The sequence below is a fragment of the Lytechinus variegatus genome, chromosome 10 (assembly GCF_018143015.1).
Source record: "Lytechinus variegatus isolate NC3 chromosome 10, Lvar_3.0, whole genome shotgun sequence".
Taxonomy (NCBI): Eukaryota; Metazoa; Echinodermata; class Echinoidea; order Temnopleuroida; family Toxopneustidae; genus Lytechinus; species Lytechinus variegatus.
In genome coordinates, this window is record NC_054749.1 from 36,641,186 (window position 1) to 36,663,245 (window position 22,060).

The following is a 22,060-nucleotide window of genomic DNA, read 5'->3' on the forward strand; positions in this document are numbered from 1 at the left end:
ATTGATTGATTGATAAAAAATTAACAACACTATCAACACATGCGTGTCAAATAAGTGTCGGACAGTTAATCTGGAAAGGTTACTATAATACAGTACAAATTACCCTAATGCAACTTTACAAACAGGATTATAAATTAGTAATTATCAGTAATAAATTAATACGTTAACTACTTCCCCAGGATAACTTCCCTACTCTTTACGAAAAGAGGAGTATGTTTTTTATTGTGCAAATGGTGTGACTCTCCTTTACACGGGACAATACAGATGAAAATCAAGCCCCTGCTTCTTCATTTTTGATGTTTTGCTGTGGTTTACGTAGTGATGGTTATGTGAGATAACATGGTTTGAGTCATGGTTTAAAGTGCCCATGCATGTTTGTTTGTTTGTTATTTGTTTGCTTGTGCAGAGGTGTGTTTGATTCCATGTTAATGTTGGTGTTAAGGTGCATGAAAACAATTAAAAGAAACTGCTGAGAAACTTACTTATCACCACGGAAAAAAGAACAGTGACTTTCATTATTGTGTCATTTTGCAACTTTTGAATTTTGACCTTGCCCCACATTTCAAGGCACTGCACCTCCATGTGAACCATAATCAGATCATGTAGGGTATCATTTTAAAGACAATTAAATGATCTATTCATTGATAATAATTACGCATTGATATTTACTAAAACCGAGGAAGGATTATCGATCAAAGTCAAAAGAAACCGCTGAGAAACACACTCACCATGGAAAAAAGAACATTGACTTTCAATATTGTGTCATTTTGCAACTTTTGAATTTTGACCTTGCCCCACATTTCAAGGCACTGGACGAGTCAAATCATTATTGCTCAAACCTCAAATCATCATTATTGCTCAAACCATTCTATGACCTTTACAAGAATGGACAGTGTTCACTCAAGCATAAGATTCTGTCAAAAATTGTAATCTCATCTGATGGATGAGACTAAACCTAAGAATAGATATGAATGAATTATTTCCATGTTCTATTTTTTTTCAATTTTGGAGACTTTGTCAAAGTGTAAGCTTTTTATTGGTATACACTGTATATTTGCATATCATTATTTATTATTAATATGACAAGAATTATTATTTCAAATAAAAGAAAATAACATACAAATTGTACTCAATTTTATTTCAATGTTAATTTACTATGACCATTCATATACATAAAACTCACTGCATGTATAAAAACATGGGCCAATAAATAAATAAACATATTGCTTTTTGATTGGCAACTAAAAAGGAATACTTCGAGGAGATTATCACATGAATGTTGAATACATATCCAGTACAGTCTCAAGGTAAATGCAATTAATTATTTCATTTTTAAAGATAAATGAATGGAGTTGAAGTAAACACTGCTTTCACAAGAAATTCTGTAAAACCAAAGATATTATTGTTGCCATATCATCCTAGATCCACATCTTGTAGAGTCTTACACGTACATAAACTGAATATTTAAATCATTTAAAATTGTTTAAATCATTACAACTGGCATATCTTTAAAATATGTGACATGTATAATTGAGCTTTTAGCCTAATGCAAAAAGAGCAGTAGAAATAATTATGACAATACTATTATTATTATTATTAATAATGTGGACTGTTGAGGCCCAGTGGATTAGTCTCCGGACTCTGAAACAGAGGGTCGTGGGTTTGAATCCCAACTATGGCGTAATTTCCTCCAGCAAGAAATTGATCTACGATGTGCTGCACTCAACCCAGGTGAGGTAAATGGGTACCTGGCAGGAATTTATTCCTTGAAACGCAGCGCGCGTAACAGCTGCACTGCTAAAGCCAGGGTAATTATGCTGCATATACTGAAGAGCGCTTTAGACTTCTGACAAAGTAAGTATTAAACGCTATATAAGTAAGTATAATTATCATTATTATACTATTATTGGAAACTTCATTTACATATTCCTAATTTGGTAAATTAAAGGAAGTTATATCAAAGTCTTATTGCGTTGTGCTCCTCCAAGGGCCTTTTTATAAAAACTGTTATTTGCAATAACAGTTAAAAGCTACAAAAATCCTTGAATCTGATTGGATGATCATAACTTTGGAGATTGTGCATTTCTTATGAAACAAGCCTTGGCTTTCAAGCCTTATGCACAACACTGGTTGGTTCCTATTTGTGACATCAACTTCTTTGAGATGTATGCTTCAGCAGGCAAGCATTCGCATTCAGTTTGTTTCTTCTTAATTTCTTGACAAAAGTTTTAATTAAAAATTGCAAATCTTTTGCCGATTCTCATACAATAAAGTATTTTGTAATCAGTACAATTTAACACTATTTTCCATTCACTGTTCCCAATTTAAATAGAAGCAGCACAATATCAAGATAACAAACACACTGACATTAACCAGTATTAAAAATAACGTACATGGTTCTTTCTTTGTGACTAGCCATTGTATAACCTTCACAACATTTCAAAGTAGATCAACAAGTTTAAAGTTCACCCCTTAAAGCAGATAAAAAGCCCTAGTTGAAGATTAACAGTACAGTAGGCACTCCCACACTGATAATTATGCTGTACACAGAAACAAGTAAACCAAACTCAAATCTAGGGCCTTTTGTCTAAATATTTTAACCATAAAAAACATGATAAAATTTTAAAATCAGCTTAGAAAAATTCTGCAATTAACATGAACACAGGAATAAACCTTTGTAAAAATAGGATGAGTTTTGTCAGGTAAAAGGTTTTAAGCACAATGGCTCTGTTGTGTACTACTACGTTTGGGAAGGATAATCATTAACATTATGTTCGTTATTTCTTGACTTTTCTTTAACCCTAACTTAACTGGGCTTTTCCAGACCAGGATTAACGGGGGGGGGGGGGGGATTTGACCGCGATCTGTTTACTACAATTCTAGACTTTACATTCAAATTTAAAAAAACTCTTTGTTTTTCATCAATTAATTATGCAAATAAGCATAAGAAATTGGACCTAAAGTTGGGTTTTTGTGTGGGTTTTTGCCTTTGACTCAATTAATATTGCTAGTAGATTGCTAATTTTTGGTGAGAGTTTCAATTTTTACATTTTGGACAAATATCTACAAAAAATTACAAAAATATAATTAATTTCTAATGTTTTTTATTGTTTTTTTTTTATTTCTTTGTTTTTTTTACTTTTGTTTTTTATCGTTTTTCCCGATGAAATTTGTCGTGGACCCTTTTACAATCATAAATAACATAAAATAAATCCATTTAAACCAACAAAAGTAAAAGTAATCAAACATTTATGATTTTTGGTTGAAAAACACAATTTGCATTGACTTTGTACACGGAGTCACGTTTTTGAGCAAAATGGAGTCTGACATGCACTTGCAAAATCTTGCGTTATTTCGGAACCGCATACCCGGGCGTCGCAAATTTGGTCTCAAAAGAGTGACGCGTAGTGACGCAGTTCGTTGAGGGGGGTCAGTTTAATAAGGGTTAATATGATGGTATTTAGTGAAAGTCTTGATTCAACACGGCTATGCCTCGTTGAAAAAAGTATCTTTCTTTCACCTTATGAAAATTCTCGCACCATCACACTCATGCCTATTCTCTATTTGTATAATATACAATAAAGGCTCTACACTGAATGTGAAAAAAATTCTTCCAAAACGGAACCTTCAAAGAGTGATTTATTTCAATATAGTTAGGACGACTGATACTCAGTAGGAACTATTTAAAGTTCAAGTCCACCCCATAAAAATGTTGATTTGAACAAATAGAGAAAAATCAAACTAGCAGAATGCTGAAAATTTCATCAAAATCGGATGTAGAATAAGAAAGTTATGGCATTATACAGTTTCCCTTATGTATCACTAAACAGTGATATGCACAACTCAGTGACATGCATATGAGTCAGTCGATGATGCCCATCACTCACTATTTCTTTTGGTTTTTTTTGTTTGAATTATATATTTCATTTTTTACAGATTTGAAAAAAAGGACCAACTTGACTGAACCATATATTATTGAGTAATGCTAATTCCACATGTTAATTGTTGTTTCACTTGACAATGAGGGGAAAATTAGAATATTTCATATTTCATATAATAAAATACAAAAGAAATAGTGAGTGGGTGACTTCATCAGCCTCCTCATTTGCATACCGACCAGGATGTGCATATAACTACATGTATTTTGTGAAATGAAGCAAAACTTTAAAATGTCATAACTTTCTTATTTTAAATCCAATTTCGATGAAATTTTTAGTGTTATATTTGTTGGAGTTTTCTCTTATAATTCAAATCAACTTTTCGTTGGGGTGGAATTGTTCTTTAATAACTCCATGTAAAAGGATTCTAGATGACCGCTGGTACTTGGTAAGAATTATTCAATGTCTAGATGGCTGCTGGTACTCAGTAGTAATTATTCAATGTCTAGATGACCGCTGGTACTCAGTAGTAATTATTCAATGTCTAGATGACCGCTGGTACTCGGTAGGAATTATTCAATGTCTAGATGGCTGCTGGTACTCAGTAGTAATTATTCAATGTCTAGATGACTGCTGGTACTCGGTAGTAATTATTCAATGTCTAGATGACCGCTGGTACTCGGTAGGAATTATTCAATGTCTAGATGGCCGCTGGTACTCAGTAGTAATTATTTAATGTCTAGATGACCGTTGGTACTCGGTAGGAATTATTCAACGTCTAGATGGCCGCTGGTACTAGGTAGAAATTATTCAATGTATAGATGACCATCGGTACTCAGTAGGAAATATTCAATGCCTAGATGACTGCTGGTACTAGGTAGAAATTATTCAACGTCTAGATGGCCGCTGGTACTCTGTAAGAATTATTCAATGTCTAGATGACCACTGGTACTATGTCAGAATTATTCAATATCTAGATGACCATCGGTACTCGGTAGGAAATATTCAATGTCTAGATGACCGCTGGTACTCTGTAAGAATTATTCAATGACCGCTGGTACTTGGTAGGAATTATTCAATGTCTAGATGACCGCTGGTACTCTGTAAGAATTATTCAAAGATTCCAGGTAAGACGTCTCTTCTTCTAAGAATTCTTTGTCCTGTTGAAAATAAAACACAGGTTTAGAAATGAACAACAGAATCAAAACAATTACAAGAGCTTATCTCTTAATTTCTGATCTACAGATTTTCTAACAAATCCACAAGTAAACTAAAAAAATACATTGATACATATGTATCATATTCCTACATACAGCTATTGAAATGAATAATTCTCAAAACATGATTTCTCAGATTAGTTTTTAATCTTCTAGAATATATTAAAGGGGAAGTCCACCCCAAGATAAACTTGATTTGAATAAAAAGAGAAAAATCAAATAGGACATAGCTAAAAATCCATCAATAAGACACATTTTAAAGATTGAATCATGGTCAGTGTGCAAATGAGGAAACTGATGACATCTTTTACTTTTTTCTTTGTATTTTTTACATGAAATGGGAATTTGCATAAGCCCCAGTCACATATAGACCCCAGACCATCCCTGATCTGATCCGGGGTGGTCCGGGGAGAGATCCGTGTTGGCGCCTTGGGCATCCATGGAGGTCCATGGTGGTCCGTGTTGGTCCTTGAACGTCCGGGAGGCCAACACAGCAGTTTTTAACTGTCAAAAACATCCGGCGTCATCCATGGACTGCCGGGTAGATGAGCAATCCGGGATGGTCCGTGTAGCTAACATGTCGGTCCATGTAGCTGCCTGGAGTATCCTTGGCAGTCCGTGTTCTTTTTTCCCATTAAATCAATACAACGCTGTTTACTTTATGAACTTTTCAGTAGTTGTTAATTTTGTTGACACAAAAATGCTTAATTAATTGATGATTGAATATTCATAATTACATTTGTTGTTCAAGATTTCAAGTACTTAGCAAATACTGTAGAAATAGTAAACCACGTTGTATAAAAAAAGGTATTAATGATTGAAGTTTGGAGATATATTTTTTTGTTATTCACTCAGAAAACTAATATGATGTTGCAATGAGAAGAAAGAAAGAAATATCAGCTCATTATTATGAGCAGATTTTCATTTGCCGTGCTGGTCAATATAGCTGCTGTGTTGATCCTTGTAGCTGATGTGATGGTCCGTGAAGCTGACATTTTGGTTCGTGTTACTGACGTTTTGGTCGGTGTACATTAGCTGACGTGTTGGTCCATAATGCTGACGAGTTGGTTTGTGTAGCTGACGTGTAGGTACGTGTTGCTGACGTGTTTGTCCATGTAGACGACCAGATGATCTGTGTAGACGACATGCTCTGTCGGCATGGTCCGTGTAGATTCTTGTGAAGATGCCGTGTGTGCCGTCATCAACGCTCGTCGACGCTTAATCTGGGGGCAAAATGATCCCGGACTTCCCCGGATCATGTCAGCATTGCCGTGTTGACCCGTGAGGATCCGTGTCTATATGTGACTGGGGCTTTACTTTTTTCTTCATAAGGATATGAAACAAGTTTGGATTCCTTCCTTAACATGGGACATTCCCCTTGTTTGAACCTATAATGATTCCCTGAAGTGCTTCTTAGTTGTAAACTCAACAGAACTTGAAATTTTTATAATTCATACAATAACAATAAAAATCATGAGTGGGTAATGTCTTATTTTCTCTCTCTTATTTTCAAATCACTTTGTATAATCAAACTATTTTGTGAAAAGTAACCAAAATTAAAAAAAACCCTCTTGTTTCACATCCAATTAATATGAAATTATTGGCATTGTGCAACTTAGATTTTTATCAAATCACTTTTTTGTTTAGGTGGACTTGCCGTTTAACCCTAAATAGACTGGGCTATTTCGACACCTAAGAAGACTGGGGGGGGGGCTAATTCAGCCCCCCCTTATGATCTCGGCCGTCGATCGCGCGATCGTGCTTGTTGTTCAACAACTCATCGAATGGGTACAAATCAACCATGTTTTCATGCAAATTTTTCTCAACCATATTTTATGAATAAGGTCTCATGGAAGAACAAAGATATTCAATATATGAAATTTGTATTCTAAATAGGTAGCGGTAAAAGCCATTAACCCTAAATAGACTGGGCTATTTCGATGCCTAAGAAGACTGGGGGGGTTTCAGCCCCCCCCATTATGATCTCGACTGACGATCGCGACGAAAATTGGCACGTGCGTTACCCATGGCATTATCGTAAAATCATAAGTTTGCTCTAATTAATAAAATAATGCCCCTGAAATGCTAATTTTTGTTTCACATACTCTAGATAGGCATCTGATCAAATTGATTTTAAAAAAATTTCAAAATCACATTTATTTTCTTATGTATTCTATTGTTTTCTAAATTTCTTATGTATTTCTTTGTTTTTTGACTTTTTGTTTTTTTATTGTTTTTTCAATGGAAATTGTCAGGGACATTATTTTGACCATAAAAAAGATAAAATTAATTGATTTAAAGCAGAAAAAAGGAAAAATAATGATACATTTATGAAATTTGGCTAAGTACACTATTTGCATTGGATTTGTACACAAATTCACGTTTTTGAGTAATTTTGGGTCTGCATGCACTTACAAAATGTTGCGTAATTTCGGAACCGCGTACCCGGGGGTCACAATTTTGGTCTCAAAAGTTGCGCGAGACTTGAAAGTAAAAAGTCAGCGAGCGACGCGGTCAAAAAATTTTGTGTGGCGGATTTACTGCGAAAAATGTCGAGGGGGGGGGCTGAATCGGCCCCCCCCCCCCGGTCTTTTTAGGGTTAAGGAAACCAAACAAGATACCATATCAGTTCAAAGTTCATGTATTATGCATGGTATCTAAAACTAAGTAATATACTTTTTCAAGTGGATGCTGTTTACCTTCTCAGCAGCAAGTTTCCAAACGTTAACAGTCCTATCATGTTCTGCCTTGTTAAGAAGACTATCTGCCATGTTAGAAGGCATTACCTCACTCCCAGGGTAGTGTGAAGACATCATGAAACCAGGACCAGCTGATGACATCATCATAGGAATTGGGTTTGAAGGAGTATGCCGGGGTACTGTATGTTAAAGAAAACATAATCTTTGGTGGTGATTTGTGTATGGTGGGTGGTATATAATATGGGGATTGTGGTTAAAGGGATGGTCTGGGATGAAAATATTTATTTCTAAATAAATAGAGTAAAATTCACAGAGCAAAATGCGGAAAATTTAATCAAAATCGGATAACAACAAAATTTTGAAATTTAAAGTTTATCAATATTTTGTGAATACATTTATATGCACATCATCATGACTATTCATTAGGTGGGCTAATGTCACATCCCAACTTTCTTTTTTCTTATGTTATTACATGAAATGTTTCCTTTTTTCATTCATAAGTTAATGTGTCTCCTTTATGACAAAATAAGTGGTGGCAATAAATAACTAATGCACTTAATCAGTTGTCAATCCAATTGTTTTAGTTCTTGGTAGAAATCATCAGCCCACCTAATGAATATTCATAAAGACATGCCTAGAACTGTTTCACCAGAATAATGCAAATCTTTAAAATTCAATAACTTCAATATTTGTTTCCAGATTTTTATTAAACTTTCAGCATTTTGCTTTGTGAATTTAATATATTTATGGAGATATAAATATCTCCAGCCTAGACCATCCCGTTAATCTTTGGTGTTGATGTGTGTATGGTGGGTGGTAGTATGGTGATTGTGGTTAATCTTTGGTGTTGATGTGTGTATGGTGGGTGGTAGTATGGTGATTGTGATTAATCTTTGGTGTTGATGTGTATATGGTGGGTGGTAGTATGGTGATTGTGATTAATCTTTGGTGTTGATGTGTATATGGTGGGTGGTAGTATGGTGATTGTGATTAATCTTTGGTGTTGATGTGTGTATGGTGGGTGGTAGTATGTGATTGTGATTAATCTTTGGTGGTGATGTGTTTATGGTGGGTGGTAGTATGGTGATTGTGATTAATCTTTGGTGTTGATGTGTATATGGTGGGTGGTAGTATGGTGATTGTGATTAATCTTTGGTGTTGATGTGTGTATGGTGGGTGGTAGTATGGTGATTGTGATTAATCTTTGGTGTTGATGTGTTTATGGTGGGTGGTAGTATGATGATTGTGATTAATCTTTGGTGGTGATGTGTTTATGGTGGGTGGTAGTATGGTGATTGTGATTAATCTTTGGTGGTGATGTGTGTATGGTGGGTGGTAGTATGGTGATTGTGATTAATCTTTGGTGTTGATGTGTATATGGTGGGTGGTAGTATGGTGATTGTGATTAATCTTTGGTGTTGATGTGTATATGGTGGGTGGTAGTATGGTGATTGTGATTAATCTTTGGTGTTGATGTGTTTATGGTGGGTGGTAGTATGGTGATTGTGATTAATCTTTGGTGGTGATGTGTTTATGGTGGGTGGTAGTATGGTGATTGTGATTAATCTTTGGTGTTGATGTGTATATGGTGGGTGGTAGTATGGTGATTGTGATTAATCTTTGGTGTTGATGTGTATATGGTGGGTGGTAGTATGGTGATTGTGATTAATCTTTGGTGTTGATGTGTATATGGTGGGTGGTAGTATGGTGATTGTGATTAATCTTTGGTGGTGATGTGTTTATGGTGGGTGGTAGTATGGTGATGGTGATTAATCTTTGGTGGTGATGTGTTTATGGTGGGTGGTAGTATGGTGATTGTGATTAATCTTTGGTGTTGATGTGTGTATGGTGGGTGGTAGTATGGTGATTGTGATTAATCTTTGGTGTTGATGTGTGTATGGTGGGTGGTAGTATGGTGATTGTGATTAATCTTTGGTGGTGATGTGTTTATGGTGGGTGGTAGTATGGTGATTGTGATTAATCTTTGGTGGTGATGTGTTTATGGTGGGTGGTAGTATGGTGATTGTGATTAATCTTTGGTGGTGATGTGTGTATGGTGGGTGGTAGTATGGTGATTGTGATTAATCTTTGGTGTTGATGTGTTTATGGTGGGTGGTAGTATGGTGATTGTGATTAATCTTTGGTGGTGATGTGTTTATGGTGGGTGGTAGTATGGTGATTGTGATTAATCTTTGGTGTTGATGTGTATATGGTGGGTGGTAGTATGGTGATTGTGATTAATCTTTGGTGTTGATGTGTATATGGTGGGTGGTAGTATGGTGATTGTGATTAATCTTTGGTGTTGATGTGTGTATGGTGGGTGGTAGTATGGTGATTGTGATTAATCTTTGGTGTTGATGTGTATATGGTGGGTGGTAGTATGGTGATTGTGATTAATCTTTGGTGTTCATGTGTTTATGGTGGGTGGTAGTATGGTGATTGTGATTAATCTTTGGTGTTGATGTGTATATGGTGGGTGGTAGTATGGTGATTGTGATTAATCTTTGGTGGTGATGTGTGTATGGTGGGTGGTAGTATGGTGATTGTGATTAATCTTTGGTGTTGATGTGTATATGGTGGGTGGTAGTATGGTGATTGTGATTAATCTTTGGTGGTGATGTGTTTATGGTGGGTGGTAGTATGGTGATTGTGATTAATCTTTGGTGTTGATGTGTTTATGGTGGGTGGTAGTATGGTGATTGTGATTAATCTTTGGTGTTGATGTGTATATGGTGGGTGGTAGTATGGTGATTGTGATTAATCTTTGGTGTTGATGTGTATATGGTGGGTGGTAGTATGGTGATTGTGATTAATCTTTGGTGGTGATGTGTTTATGGTGGGTGGTAGTATGGTGATTGTGATTAATCTTTGGTGTTGATGTGTGTATGGTGGGTGGTAGTATGGTGATGGTGATTAATCTTTGGTGTTGATGTGTATATGGTGGGTGGTAGTATGGTGATTGTGATTAATCTTTGGTGTTGATGTGTATATGGTGGGTGGTAGTATGGTGATTGTGATTAATCTTTGGTGTTGATGTGTATATGGTGGGTGGTAGTATGGTGATTGTGATTAATCTTTGGTGTTGATGTGTATATGGTGGGTGGTAGTATGGTGATTGTGATTAATCTTTAGTGTTGATGTGTTTATGGTGGGTGGTAATATGGTGATTGTGATTAATCTTTGGTGTTGATGTGTATATGGTGGGTGGTAGTATGGTGATTGTGATTAATCTTTGGTGGTGATGTGTGTATGGTGGGTGGTAGTATGGTGATTGTGATTAATCTTTGGTGTTGATGTGTATATGGTGGGTGGTAGTATGGTGATTGTGATTAATCTTTGGTGGTGATGTGTTTATGGTGGGTGGTAGTATGGTGATTGTGATTAATCTTTGGTGTTGATGTGTATATGGTGGGTGGTAGTATGGTGATTGTGATTAATCTTTGGTGGTGATGTGTTTATGGTGGGTGGTAGTATGGTGATTGTGATTAATCTTTGGTGTTGATGTGTTTATGGTGGGTGGTAGTATGGTGATTGTGATTAATCTTTGGTGTTGATGTGTATATGGTGGGTGGTAGTATGGTGATTGTGATTAATCTTTGGTGTTGATGTGTATATGGTGGGTGGTAGTATGGTGATTGTGATTAATCTTTGGTGGTGATGTGTTTATGGTGGGTGGTAGTATGGTGATGGTGATTAATCTTTGGTGTTGATGTGTGTATGGTGGGTGGTAGTATGGTGATGGTGATTAATCGTTGGTGTTGATGTGTATATGGTGGGTGGTAGTATGGTGATTGTGATTAATCTTTGGTGTTGATGTGTATATGGTGGGTGGTAGTATGGTGATTGTGATTAATCTTTGGTGTTGATGTGTTTATGGTGGGTGGTAGTATGGTGATTGTGATTAATCTTTGGTGTTGATGTGTATATGGTGGGTGGTAGTATGGTGATTGTGATTAATCTTTGGTGTTGATGTGTATATGGTGGGTGGTAGTATGGTGATTGTGATTAATCTTTGGTGGTGATGTGTTTATGGTGGGTGGTAGTATGGTGATTGTGATTAATCTTTGGTGGTGATGTGTTTATGGTGGGTGGTAGTATGGTGATTGTGATTAATCTTTGGTGTTGATGTGTATATGGTGGGTGGTAGTATGGTGATTGTGATTAATCTTTGGTGGTGATGTGTTTATGGTGGGTGGTAGTATGGTGATTGTGATTAATCTTTGGTGTTGATGTGTATATGGTGGGTGGTAGTATGGTGATTGTGATTAATCTTTGGTGGTGATGTGTTTATGGTGGGTGGTAGTATGGTGATTGTGATTAATCTTTGGTGTTGATGTGTGTATGGTGGGTGGTAGTATGTGATTGTGGTTAATGTGTGTGTGTTTGAATTTTGTCAGACGTGTATCAATCAGAAATGATTATTTACGTCTGGGACCGAACTTCAACGTAACCATCCGAAAGACGTGACCAAGGCTCGAACCTCTACATCAATTTGTAACTTCCCCACAGCTTGGATTACAGGCGCACGCTACAACGCCCAGTTAATCTTTGGTGGTGATGTGTGTATGGTAGGTGGTATTATGGTGATTGTGGTTAATCTTTGGTGTTGATGTGTGTATGGATGTATGATGGAAATTCAACAAATATTTGGCCAAAGTTCATTAACCATAAATGACCTTTGACCCTGGTATTAAGCTCGCGCAGGATGTTTAGTGATGCTTGATTACCCTTATGTCAAAGTTTTATGAATCAGATCCATATTCTTTCAAAGTTATGATGGTAATTCAACAAATACCCCTAACTTGGTCAAAGTTCATTGACCCTAAATGATCTTTGACCTTGATAATGTGACTTGAAACTCAGGCAGGATGTTCAGTAATACTTGATTACCCTTATGGCCAAGTTTCATGAACTAGATCCTTATATATTCAAAGATATGCTGTCACAAATACTGGCGCCTATAGTCTCACTCTGCTATGCAGGTGAGACAGAAACTGAGACTCCTGCTCATTGTTTTTCTTTTATAACTCTACTTGGTTGATCAAGCTTTGGAAATAATAGTATCACATGAAAAATTTGATAAATGCATGAAGATCTAATTTTGGTTTATAATTCGTAGTCTTTTGTGACACTGAATTTCTTTAATAGTTCTTTATTTTAACGATCCACAGGTCAAGTGGCACCTATAATCTCGATCTTTTATGCAGGTGAGACATACAATCATAGAGTCTGACTTACAGTGTATGTTTTGCATTGATAAAGATGAAGCACACTGTTTGCATAGTAATGACCCAGCGGAAATCTCTAATGATCTTTGATTTTCAGCTATCTGCACTCTATCCTCTGCTATCTTCCTTTCTGTTACTCTCAGTTCTTCAAGTTGATATTCAAGAGCCTGAAACAAAGGTCATATTTAATGACAGATCACTGATATCAACTACATCATAGATATATATAGATCAAGAAATAAAGGTCCAAATATAATGATTTGAGGTTATTACACTCTTTGTGACCTGTTTAGCATTTCTACTATGAGGTGGAAGTAGAAATACGGAGACAATTTCGAATTTTGCCAAGTAACAGAATTTGCAATTTATTTGTGTTTATTTTAGAAATCACGGCGTTTAGTGATTTTTGGTCTGACATGAACTTGTAGCGTAATTTTCAAACCAGGTACCAGGTCATCACAAATTTCATCTCAAAAGTTGCACGAGACATGGAAATGGAAATGGAAAATCAGAAAACATTGCATCAATATCTTAACTTCATGATTTGGACTCAATGATTTGCCATGTGCACTATCAATTCATATTGCATATTGCAATGATCATAATATTTTTATTAGATAGATTTTCTTATTGGGATACCAGGAATATTCCACTTGGGCCAATATTACACTCATCTGCACCATGTGCATTCTCATGGAATATTTCACATCTGAACCATCCAGTTTCATATGAATATCATGCTCAAATATCTATATCTATATCACATGAGTATATTACAATACACAGATCTATCATACACTTGATTTATATAAATGTAATAATTCTACAAAAAAAATGATGATACATCATGCTGACTTTGTCAAAGTGGTGATGGATTATGTGGAAATCAAACTAACTGGTATTAAAGCAAGTGGTAATAAACTATATGTAGATATGGCGGGAGGAGGAATATTTTCTTTAAAATAATTCTTCCCTTCTCTTATTCCCATCGACTTAATACATAAACCACAATGTCCGGATTAACTGCCAGTTGATATAAACTGACTTTGTATATTTTCGGTTTGGTATTATTCCTCATGGTCTAACCTCAATTTATTCCTTAACCACTCATCTACAAGTCTAAGTACCAGTTTAGCCCATGTACCATTTTGTCTGATTTCCAGTATGGCTATACCCATCTGATTGAAAACCACTTGGTACATATGATTAGTTGAAATCTTTTATTTCATACCAAGTTTTCATTTGAAAAAAAAAATTGAAAATGAGGAGATGAAGTGTAAATCAGACCATCTGCGTAAATGAATATAACAGTTAGACCAAATAATACCATGTAGTAATTAGAATTATCACTGAAGGTGAATACCCCCACCCTACTATTCCATTGCAACGGAATTTCCAAAACACTTCGTAAATGAATCTTGCATGTCTTTATCCAAGATGAATGTTTGTGCCAAATTTTAAAAGCAATGGTAAAATAAATGGGGAAGTTGTTTTCATGGGTTTTTGGCAATAACATGCTGTTACCATGGCAACACAATTTCAAGAACATTTGGAAAAGGGAAAAGTGTGTTTTTACCTGAAGACCAATGCTTGTGCTAATTTTCATGAGCACTGACCAACATCTGGAAAAGTAGTCTGATTTTTGCCATACTTATTTTTATAAATTAAATTATAATTATTTATAAATTAGCTAAAAATTGAAGTAGTTTGATGCGCAAGATTTGCAACAGATTGGAAGACCGACTGACCAATTGCTGATTCCTATATTCCATCTTCAAACTTTGTTTGGCGGGGGTATAATAAGACCCCATGGGGGCCACTCCCATTAACGAGTGGATACCATGCACGACCATGGGATCTCGAAAAGCACCCTAAACAAAACGATACTCTTGGCAATTAGTCCCTGAAATGAACCCCTAAACATTAGAACTAAAGTCATAGTGGGTCATGGTGGTATCAGACAATCTGAGAAACAGAAATTACACCAGAGCTGCCAAGTTGTATTTTGCATTTTCAGTATTCTTATCCCCCAAAATCAGTATTTTGACCAAAAAATCTGTATTTTTACCATGAGATAAATATGCATGCATAATGGCAAAGTTCAATCACTTCTTACATTATTTTGCGCCCCACATCGTCGCACACGAGACCGAAAGCTTCAGTCTAGATTTTGGTTGTTCCGCTGAACTGCGTTGGCTGACTCACCAATACATAGACTGAAGAATTTGGAGGCCCGTACGTACAGACAACGTATTAGCAGTAACGTTAGATCTAACATTCGATGGAAACCTGTTTTTTTCAGATCGTTTTTTGCACATAAAATCATAAAATATCACATTATGAAAAAGAAATTGCATCCATATTTACGGAAAAATGTATGAAATTCTGAAATATCGTACCTTAGACCGCAGTTACGGCTAATTCGTTTCAAATTATGATCGAAACATCGTCATCTTCAATCCTTCCGTCGGTCAACGTAAGTTGCCATCTTGGATGACGTCATCATCCTTACAGACGTATTTACCAGTCGCAAAATGTCGCGATTTGAGCCGCTGCTTTGCGCTTGTAAACTATGTGCGTGCGCTCGGAACTTGTGACCCGCATTGATTCGCCAGGATATCGAAAATTCTAATCGGAAAGCCTTGATGAAAGCATAACTCATTGAACGTAGAGGGCAGCAACACACGGAATACCTTTTCTTCTCTAATTTGTTTTTTACCGTATTTTATCATGAAAAAGCGTACTGCCGTATTTTAAATTGATTTCCGTATGAAATACGGAAAAATCGTACTACTTGGCAGCTCTGTTACACCAATCTAGTGAAGAAACCCAATAGGTATATTCAAATTCAGTATAGACATTTGGTGTTGATTTTCAGTCAAAGTCAATGAAGCTCCAAACCTGATCTGGATCATTTGAGTTAAGGGGGGGGATCTAAACTGTAAATTGTGTTTCTAACACCAACAGCACCAACATCAAACATGAAATTCTGCATTGTCCCTACCTGTTTCCTTGCTATATGTTGCCCTTCTATCTTACGTGCCTTCACCAATGCTGCTTCCCCTTCCTCCTTGACTCGTACTGCATCGGAGACCATCCCCTGGAGCTCCCTAGACCGGGTCTGAAGGGAGTCACCAAGCCGCTGGAGCCTAGCTTTCTCCTTCTGGAGCTCCTCCTGCTCCTTCTCTAGCTCCTGTCTTCGTAGCTCCAGGTCATTCTGCTCCTTATGAAGTGATTCTCTGTTCAGTGATATCTGGATGCGTTCTGCTGATAGACTCTCTAGTGTTCCCTCCCTTGTAGCTTGCTCCTAAGAATAAGGAATTAACATCATATAGTACTATCATTATCTCCAGATGTGTAACTCTTACATTGAAAAGGAATATGTTTTTGTTTATTCTGACTACTCATTCCATAAACAAACCAACAAATATATGACCAGACACAATGTTAATTATGGCATTGTTTTTTAAATTGCTTTGTGTGGTTTCCCTGTCTTAATAATCTTTCAAAAGGCTTTGGCTTCAGTGCTTTGGTGCTTTTTTGTGCATTCAAATTATAAATCTTACTGGACACACACATTCTTAACCGGAGTTGAGTGCAGCACAATGCTGACACATACTTTGCTAAAGGAATGAAAATTATGGTTAAGAAGATGAAACCCTGACCCTCAAATTGGAAAGCAAAATAGAGAACCACTTGACCATCATGATGAAATATAAAATCATTGATAAACATCATACCTGAGAAGCTTTTGTAGATTGTTCTTTCATCTTTGCTTCCCATTCTCTTCTAGTTGTAGCAAACTGAGCACGCTCAGAAGCAAGAGCTTTTCTCTCTTCCATACACTGCTCCATGAGAGTCTTTTGCTCATTTAAAACAGCATTCTAATATAAAGAAGAAAATGGATTCCAGGTGGACATTCCATCAACATTTTCAATTGGCAACTTTCCTTGGTTTTACTGGCTGAGAACAGATGTCTAAATGTAACTGTCGGTGCTGACAACTTTTATGTCATATTTTCCATGACAATTGCTCTGGAACTCTGGGGATTGTTTAAAAATGATATTTAAACAATCAAAATTGCCATGACTGTGACCTGCATTTGATTTCAAAAAACGCACATAACAATACAAATGCCATGTTTGTGACCTGCATTTGATTTCAAAAAACGCACATAACAATACAAATGCCATGTTTGTGACCTGCATTTGATTTCAAAAAACGCACATAACAATACAAATGCCATGTTTGTGACCTGCATTTGATTTCAAAAAACGCACATAACAATACAAATGCCATGTTTGTGACCTGCATTTGATTTCAAAAAACGCACATAACAATACAAATGCCATGTTTGTGACCTGCATTTGATTTCCTAAAATGCACGTAACTCTTTCTGCAACAGACCCTAAGTGGTACTTACTACTATCAGGCTTTTAAAAAAAATAGCTTCCTCATACTGACCAGGATGAGCATAACACTGTTTTGCGAAAATAGGCAAAATAATAGAATGCCATCACTTTCTTATGTTGGTTCGTGTTGATAAATTACTTGTGATATGCTTGTCTAATTTTCACTACTTTTTAAAATCATCTTCTAGTTAGGGTATACTGGTCAGATTGAGATCAATCATATGTTTTCCACCAAACCAAGAAAAGAGTTCTAAACTTTCTTTTCATTTCAAGAATTTGTATAACCATTCAATACGGAAACCAAAATGAAAGGGGACAATCAATTTTATCAGAAAGAATGAAATGAGAGGAGCAATATAAAATTTGTTTTATCAAAATTTGTTATAGAATAAGGAAGTTATGGAAGTTCGATAAGTCTTGTACTTTCTATGGGGATCCTCAAATTGGCAAACATGTTTCAAAATGGATGATTTTGTGAACAACTCTCCATTTTTTCGTACACAAATTACAGATTTTCCCCTTTATTTACATATTTCACATTATCTCCTCCTAACCATCACATATGTGGTGTGAATTATATTCTCTCATGACATACACTTTGCCCAGGAGGCAAGATGAAGTTTTAAAGATAATGGGGAAAGTCTGAAAATTGGTGTACAAAACGATTGCAGAGTTTTCCACAAAATCTGCCATTCTGAAGTATGTTTGCCAATTTGAGAATCCCCATAGAAAGAAGAACAAGACTTTTTAAACGTCCATAACTTGACTTTTAAACTATTCCTCCCATTTTACTCTTTGCAATGAGATTACTTCTCTTCTTGGGTTTTGGTATTCTGTAAGTGGCACATGCATAAAGCAATTAGAATCAAAGAAACATATTTTCAAGACATTAACATAACACTTAGATAAAATAACTTAATTGCTAATACAAAATAATAGTTTATTTAATGCAAGTTGATCAAATTACAATTAAAAGCGATTACTCATTGGTTTGTTTGTTATTTTTTTTATTAGTTGTATGCCAAATTCAAAATGGCTAAACATAGGTTTTAATCTTAATATTTGCATAAATACATGATCAACACAATGTTAGTGATGAAATACCTTTGCTTGTTGTAAAGATGTCTGTTCTGCAGCAAGATGATCTGACATTACTTTCCTTTCTTCTTCCATCATCTTTTGATTATTGCTTAGTTTATTCTGCTCCTGACGCAACCTCCATCTATCCTGTATTAGTAATTATATATATTTGATACAAAATTACTTCACACAAAAAATTAAATGGAAAGGCTGTTGCGACACCCTTATACCTGTCTTAGCTTCCAAGTGAAATTTTGGATAAACAGAACCAATTTGTGCACTTTAGAAAAGATGTATATACGCACAAAGTTCAATTTTATTTTGACGATACTCATTCATGCTAACCTTGAGAGTTTGGTTGAACACAATCGGGCCAGTGTGTTTCAATGCACACAGGCCTGTTTGCACTAAAACTTTTGATGACATATCAGTATTCATAATTTTGTACAGTGGTCTAACATTATACAAATTGTTAATAGTTGGCAGATCTCTGGGTAAAATTTTAAATGATAGAAGGCTGACCTGATCCATCTGAATATTTTGTTCTTTGATGTGAGCTTCAAGTCTTGATATTGTCGCTTGTAACCTCTCTCTTTCTAAGCTCATGGTTGCTTCTTGTTCCTCTAATCTTTTTTTTATTCTTTTAGCTTCTTCCTCTCTATCCTTTAACTCCTGGAGACGATTATCTAGCTGAAATTGATGTTCATCTGATACTCTTCCCTACACACAGAAACAAAAAATACAATTAAAAATAGTAACATGTGGTATTCACAAAGGAATCTCAATTTAACCATTGGTCAGCCATTAGTCCTAAAAGGATTGGGGGGTCATAATGGCCGCCCACGCAATATTCCTAAAACGATAGCACCGCAAAATCTTATGACTCTTTTCTTTAAATTCGCCGCGCAACTTTTGAGACCATATTCACAACATATGGGTATAGCATCGCAATGCCACGTGAATTTTTATGAGACAATATCATGCCGAAAATGGCTCATTTTCACACTTTGTGTACAAAGTCTATGGAAATGAATTTCGTAAAAGGGTGATTATTTTTCATTTTACTTGGTCTGCTTAATCAATTTAATTTAGTTATTAAATGGGATGTGATAATTCCTATTGAAAAAAAAATGAAAAACAACAGATTAAAAAAACAAAGAAATACATAAGAAATTCATATGAAAAAATTTGGTTTTTGAAAATTTTTCTTTGTGGAAACCTGAAAGGACAAGTCCATCCCAACAAAAATTTATTTAAATAAAAAGAGAAAAATCCAACAAGCATAACACTAACAATATCTTGTAAATCTGACATAAAATAATAAAGTTAGGAAACTTTTAACTTTCACTTAATTTCACAAACCAGTTATATGCACATTCTGGTCGGTATGCAAATGAGGGGACTGACAACATCACCAACTAACTATTTTTTGTATATTTTTTATATGAAATGTGAAATATTCTAATTTGCTCCTCATTGTCCTGTGAAACAAAATTTTCTCCTCACTTAACATGTGGAATTACTATTGTTTTAATATCTCAAGGTTCAGTCAAGTTGGTCCTTATTGTCAAATCTATCCGTAGGGACAGTAAACGCAGCAGCAGCACAGAATCAGTTGTCACATTTAAATTTCAATAACTGATGTGACATTCTGGCAGTGGGACGATGAAAAAAGTTATAAGGAACTATTTATTACAAAAATATTTATATTACAGTGCATCCCCCAAAAAATGTCCCTCTGTCATTCAGCTCAATTCATTCTAAAATGTACTATACTTCTCAATTAAATTCAAAGCACTAGGCAGCTTACTGCATTTTCTAACTTTTATGAAAATTTCATTGGTCTTGCTTCAGAAGTTTTGAATACACATTCTGTTATGTAACAGTGACGCATTTCAGGTCATTTCAACTTTGCAAGAATCTGAGCAGGGACATTTCCTTTATCTGACCAGGCTCATTACATCACAAACTTAAGCATGTTCGGAAGGGCATGTAACATCAAGAATGAAATTTGTTTTGATCATTGATACGGGAATCAGTGCACCAATCTGCAAGAAAATACTACGGAGTAAGATAAGCAAAGGACAAGCCACAAGTGTATCATAATTTGTGGAAGTGATCATTGCACGTGGAAATGGACTGTGTTTTTAATTCACACAGACCTCAGTAATAACAAAACAGAAATGAAAACAAAAATAAGTTATGCATTATATCTGGCATGGAACAAGCATGGCCTATTGTTACCTGGGGGCGTTTCATCAATATTTTTGTCCGACAAGTTGTCAGATCTGACAACTTTCCTGGATTCTGATTGGTTGAGAAGCACTGTTACTATAGTAACTGTCGGATAAAACAGGACTTCTTGTCAGATAAAACGTCCAACAAGTCCTTTCATGAAACATGTATTCAAATCACTCAAAGATAGACCAGACATTTTTAGAGGAGTTAACATAAAATCAGCTTTCTAGTTCAGCACAATTAATTGAGAATAATAATTATTTTTATAATCAGTGCTGTATATCGCATATTTATTCTCTAATTGATGAAACCTGTGATCCCCTACTAGATCCATTCTCTCTTCTCCAGCCTTTAGTAACTGTGATCAAACCTGTAATGAATTGATTTGATCCCCTACAAGACCCACTCTCTCTACTACATCCTGTAGAGACTGTGTTCATACCTGTAATGAATTGATTTGATCCCCTACTAGACCCACTCTCTCTACTACATCCTTTAGAGACTGTGTTCATACCTGTAATGAATTGATTTGATCCCCTACAAGACCCACTCTCTCTACTACATCCTTTAGAGACTGTGTTCATACCTGTAATGAATTGATTTGATCCCCTACAAGACCCACTCTCTCTACTACATCCTGTAGAGACTGTGTTCATACCTGTAATGAATTGATTTGATCCCCTACTAGACCCACTCTCTCTACTACATACTTTAGAGACTATGTTCATACCTGTAATGAATTGATTTGATCCCCTACTAGACCCACTCTCTCTACTACATCCTTTAGAGACTATGTTCATACCTGTAATGAATTGATTTGATCCCCTACTAGACCCACTCTCTCTACTACATCCTTTAGTGACTGTGTTCATACCTGTAATGAATTGATTTGATCCCCTACTAGACCCACTCTCTCTACTACATACTTTAGAGACTATGTTCATACCTGTAAAGAATTGATTTGATCCCCTACTAGACCCACTCTCTCTACTACATACTTTAGAGACTGTGTTCATACCTGTAAAGAATTGATTTGATCCCCTACAAGACCCACTCTCTCTACTACATCTTTTAGTGACTGTGTTCATACCTGTAATGAATTTGATTTAGATCCCCTACAAGACCCACTCTCTCTACTACATACTTTAGAGACTATGTTCATACCTGTAATGAATTGATTTGATCCCCTGCAAGACCTACTCTCTCTACTACATCTTTTAGTGACTGTGTTCATACCTGTAATGAATTGATTTGATCCCCTACTAGACCCACTCTCTCTACTACATACTTTAGAGACTATGTTCATAC

General features: G+C 35.8%; 1 pseudogene; it reads right to left on the reverse strand.

Moving 5' to 3' along the window:
- Positions 1-4,145: 4,145 nt before the first annotated feature.
- Positions 4,146-22,060, reverse strand: part of LOC121423218 — a 40,149-nt pseudogene continuing 22,234 nt past the window's right edge.